Here is a 6,000-nt window from a genome sequence, read left to right as displayed (position 1 = left end):
GCCACATCTCTTCTCAGAGATAAGCTACCATCGCCCTAGTTGTTTATTTCCATTTTCTGTTTGTAATCATATCTCAGTATTTTACATTAATGAAATGAAGTATTATTTCCGTTGCATCTTTGTGTTTATGGTTATCTCTGTAATTTGTTGCGTTCCTGTTTAAATCTAGATCAGTGGTATCAAAGCAATCTGCTTTTTCTCTGTTTTTCTTTGCATGTCCCCAACGAAGTCGGGATATAAGGAGTTAGGGCTTGAACTGGTCGAACCTTTGCAAGACTAACCTCGCAAATCCCGACGGCCTCCCATGGCGGATGAAAAGAAAGACGAGGGGGTAGGAGATCCTATCAAAATCTTGCTCGAAGAAACCCTCGAGTGACAAAGGAACGTGATGACGGACAACTTTGCCCAGATCCTTTAGCGACTACCCAGGGGCGACGCATCAGCTTCCAACAGCTACTCTGGAAATGCCACATCATTTAAGGTACAAGTTAATTTTGAAATCCTCATATTCGAGGGTCAGATAGATGTAGATGCCATCGTAAATGGTTAAATCTGCTAGAGGGTTATTTTTCTGTTCATGATTTTTCCAGTCAAGAAAAGATTATTTTCGCTCTTCTCAAAGCAGCCCCCCATGTCAAGGACTGGTGGGAAACTTATTGCGAGTAGAAGGATGAAAGTATCGGCTCATTATTTTCAGCCGCACCCACCTAGAATTTATTCTAGGATGCCATCAAGGAGCAGTACTACCCTGTCGAAAGCTATGAGGATCAATACATAAAGTGGACCACGCTGCGGCAGGGAAGGGACCAAGACGTGCTGGAGTTTACCAATATTTTCCATACCCTTCGCACAAAGTTGGGTATCAAGGATTCGGAGCAGCATTTGATACTCAAATACTGTGGATGCCTACACAAGTACATCCAGGAAGAAATATAATTCTTGAATATCTCCTCACTTAGCACAGCATATTGATATGCCGTCAAGGTCGAGCAAATGTTTAAACAGAAGAAGCGAGACTTTGGATCTGCGAATCCGAAGCAAGGGAAAGGTGCCCCCAAACCACAAAACAAAGGACAAATCCAAGGTAGGGCAACCCAAGACAACCCGCCAAAGTTGCAAGCAAAGAACAACATCGTGAAGCCGAAAAAGGACACGGGAAAATGGTGTGAGTTCCATAAGAGCTCCACTCACATCACAAGTGAGTGTCAAGCCAAGCAGTCACTGGTGGCTGAGCTAAAGGTTTCAGAATCAGATACGTATTTTGACTCTGAGTCAGAACCTGACAAGGGGAATGACAAAGGGAAGCAGATTATCGATGCGGAGCCTAATGCCACCGTTGCCACCACGAAGATCCAAAAGGAGGAACCAGAAGATCCAGAGGAGGAGGAGCGTCTTTTCCATTCCCAGATGTGGGTAAAGGGATCCCCGCTACAGTTCACTATCGACAGCGGGAACCAAAAGAACCTCATTTCGGTAGAGGTCATGAAGCGGATGGGCTTACTGACCACAACACATCCACAACCGTACATCATCAAGTGGCTTCAACAAGGACAGGATCTTCGCATGAGCTAGTAGTGTCGCCTTCCATACAACATCAAGCCCTTCACGGATGAGGTATTGTGTGACATTGCTCCCCTTGAAGTTTGTGATGTATTATTAGGACAACCATACTTGTGGAAGCAAAATGCTGTGTATGAATCAAGGCCCCATGTTGTTATTATTACTTTGGGAAATAAGTTGTACAAGATATAAGAGGTAGCACCTCCTACGCCATCTCTTTAGTTACTGCAAAACAATGCAGTAAACTCATTTCCAAAACCGGAATTTTTTTTTTCCTGACGATATGCCCTCAAGGATAGAAGAAGATGGTGGCCACGACCTCTAGACACGGCCCCTCCGCACGACAACTACAAATGGACAAGGTCGTGGAGGAGTACGAGGACATCTTCGCCTCCCTCGTGGGGGTTCCTCTGCACTGTTAGGTCAAGCACTCCATCGATCTGACCCCAGGTGCACCGTTGCCCAATGGACCAATCTATCGGCGCTTCGTTCTGGAGAACGATGAAATCAAGAGGCAGATTCAGGAGCTGCTGCAGAAAGGTCACATCCGTCCTGGTTCATCACCCTACGGGAGCCCAATCGTGTTGGTACAGAAGAAGGATGTTACTTGGAGACTCTATATTGACTATCAAGCGCTGAACAAGATCACTGTCCGTAATAGGTACCCAATCCCATGGATTGATGACCTCCTGGACCAATTGAAGGGGGAAAAATATTTTAGCAAGATCGATTTGAAGTTAGGATATCACCAGGTACCAATCAAACCCTCCGATGTGTGGAAGACTACCTTCAAAGCCAAGGAAGGCCTTTTCGAATGGTTGGTTATGCCTTTCGGATTGATGAATGCTCCTGCAACCTTCATGAGGCTAATGGATGACATCTTGCGGCCATTCACGAACTCATTTGTAGTGGTATACTTGGATGACATCCTAATCTTTAGCCAGATTTAGGAAGAGCACCTCCACCACATCCAACAGGTTCTCCAAACACTGCAGCAACACAAGTTATGTGCCAGTTTGGAGAAATGCACTTTTGGCATGACCCAGGTTCAGTATCTGGGATACATTATTGATGAACAGGGGGTGCATGTGGATCCAGCCAAGATCCAAGTCATTCGGGATTGGCCCTCTCCAACCACTCTAACAGAGCTTCATAGCTTTCTAGGTCTTGCCAACTTCTACCGCAGGTTCGTGTTGGTATTTTCTCATATCACTTGGCCCTTAAGTCAAGTCACCAAGGGAGGAGCGAAAGAAAAATTCTTTTGGTCTGAATCTCAACAGAAGGCATTCACAATGTTGAAAGATCACCTCTACTCGATACTAGTGCTCGCATTACCAAACTTGCAACAACCATTTGAGGTCAAGACAGATGCCTCTAACTATGCTATTGGGGTAGTCCTTACTCAACACGGGCATCTATTGGCATATTGGCATATCATAGTGAGACACTTTCAGACACAGTCCGAAAGTATCCCACTTATGACAAAGAGATGTATTCCATAGTGCAGGCCTGCTGACAATGGAAACATTACATTTTGGGGAAAGAAACAGTCATCCCCACAAACCACCAACCCCTCCAGTTCATACAGATCCAAGGGAAATTGCAGAATGATCTCCATCAGAAGTGATCCACATACCTACAATAGTTCCATTTGAATATCAAGTATAAGAAGGGCAGCACCAATAATGTTGTAGATTGCCTCAGTCGACCACCGATCATGGAATTAACCATCGTGCTCAACTCTTGTGGGCATGAGACTTCTAATTGGCGACTTCTCTACAAAAGCGACCTAGAATTTGGCCACACATACCAGACACTCTTGGAGGGTCGGCATGTTCCTGATTTTCACCTCCAGGATGCCGTGTTATGCCACCTGGGTCACCTTTGTGCTCCTTCAAGCGAGCGTGCCAAGATGATTTGGGAAGCACACTACAGTCAAGATGTTGGGCATTTCGAGGTCGAGAAAATGGTGGCAGTATTGCAGAAGTATTTCTATTGGCCGAAACTTTGATAGGATGTCAGGAAGTACATCAAATCATGCACTACCTACGCCATTTCCAAACCGACCATCAGGAAGCAAGGCCTCTATACCCCACTGCCTACCCCTAGTCAACCTTGGGAATCCATCTCCATGGATTACATGTCAGGCCTTCCTTCCACTAAGCATAGAAACGACTGTGTTTTTGTGGTCATCAACAGGTTCTCGAAGATGGCCATTATGGCGGCCTGCAAGAAGAATATCACACCAGAAGCCACTGCTAAACTCTTATTTGAATGAGTGTGGGTACACTTTGGGATCCCACAGTCTATCATCTCAGATCGAGACAGCAGGTTCCTGAGTACAATTTGGTCTAGTCTCTGGTCGATGCTGGACACCAAACTCACTAAGTCCACAGCCCTCCATCCTCAAACTGATGGCCACACAGAGGTTGTCAACAGGATGATCCTACGCATTCTGCGCATGTACAACTAAAAGAATCCACGCACATGGGACGAGAGCCTCCCCTATGTTCAGCATAGCTACAACCAGGCACTCCATAGATCGACTGGCCAGAGCCCTTTTCAGGTGGGCTTAGGATTCTAGCCACTATGTCCCATTGATGTGGCCATTCCATTTGCAGCTATTCGCATAGATTCGGCTTATGTCCAGTCTGAACCAGATAAGGCAAACAACTTCATTGAGCACATCCAAAATATTCGCCAGCAAGTCCATGACATTCTAGAGAAATCAAATGCCAAGTACAAGCAGCGACAAGATCAACATCGGGTGCCACACAAGTTTCAGGTGGGCGACAAAGTCTGGTTTCATTTGCAAAAGGAACGTCTTACTAAAGCCTATCGGAAACTCATACCACTCCGATACGGTCCTTACACCATTACCAAGGCTGTTGGAGACAATGCATTTGAGCTCAGCATTCCCCCATTACTTGGCCTGCACCTAGCGTTCATTGTGGACCGCTTTTGGCCATACTTTCCACCATTACTAGACACATTTGACATTGCAGAGCAGCGCACACCCACAGAGTTAAATCCAGATTGCATGGAACAACTGATCGGATCATGGACACACAGATCAAGTACGCTTGCCAGCAGAATATCAAACTGTCTCGAGTTGTCAAAGTAGACCAACTCCTTCACCAGGGCAAATGGCTCACCTGTGACCAAGTTCAGCAGAAGTTTCCTCATCTCATGGAGGAACTCAACGCAATGGGGACCATTGCTTCCTAAGGGGGGAGGAATGGTCCAGGTGGATATTGGTGGCCACCCACCAAGTCCACTTGGACCCCCACCATTGTTTCTTTCATCTTTTCAGTTTCCTTAATTGTAGCACAGTTTACTATTTTTAGCAGTTTTTCGGGCCCTGAACTTCTGAAGCCGTTTTGAGGCCCTAAACGACATTTTTTGGGAAAACTGGGAGAAACATGGGTCCATGGACTAATCTTGCTCTTCCCAAAGTTGTAGTTCTCGGATGGATCTTTCTAACGAGATATTGTGTGCGTCAAACGGAAATCGTATGCCAAAGTTACGACCCCGGGAAGTTGATGTACCAATTTACCCAAACGGGGCCCACAGTTTTGCGTTTCATCTTCTAAGGTTATGTTTTTGGATGTTTAGGGTTTTCAATTGTTTCTCAACAATAAGTAGGCCTTCAAGCCTCATTGTAACACAGTTCAGAGGCATGTAGCCGCCACATCTCTTCTCAAAGATCAACTACCATCGCCCTAGCTATTTATTTCCATTTTCTGTTTGTAAGCATATCTCCGTATCTTACATTAATGAAATGAAGTATTATTTCTGCTGCATCTTTGTGTTTATGATTATCTCTGTAATTTGTTGTGTTCCTGTTTAAATCCGGATCAAAGACAATGTCTACCCCATATACTATTTGAAAAGGAGAAAGCCCAATAGATTTCTTACTACTCACCTAATCTGCTCACAATGCATTGATCAACTTTTTGTGTCAATTCTTTTTGTTGGCCTCCAATATTTTCTTGATGATACTGATTAAGGATTTATTGGAGGACTCTGCCAAACCATTTCCTTGTGGCTAGTATGTTGTCAAATGTCCCAACTTGATGTTATATTTGTCACAAAACTCAGTCATCTTTTTAGACTTGAATGTTGTCGTGTTGTCTGTGATGATCTTATTAGGACAACTAAAACGAGATAAGATATTAGTTTCTAAAAACTAAATGATTATTGAATTTGTTGCTTGCCTGGTTGGAATTGCTTCGATCCACTTAGTAAAATAGTCTATAGCTGTCAATATCCACTTGTGTTGTGTGGATGATGATGGGTTAATCTCGCCTATGAAATCTAGGCCCCACTGCTGAAAAGGTGCATGAACTGATATAGGTTGTAGAGGCAAAGGAAGAATCTTTCTTTTACCTTGGAAAACTTGGCACTCATGACAACTCATCACTGCCTTGTAGATATTTG

This window comes from Pinus tabuliformis, chromosome 5_1 (genome assembly GCF_031772625.1).
Source record: "Pinus tabuliformis cultivar Carrire ecotype Pingquan chromosome 5_1, CPIR1, whole genome shotgun sequence".
NCBI classification, from domain to species: Eukaryota; Viridiplantae; Streptophyta; class Pinopsida; order Pinales; family Pinaceae; genus Pinus; species Pinus tabuliformis.
The sequence above is the reverse complement of the archived record's forward strand: the minus strand, read 5'-3'. Positions refer to the sequence as shown.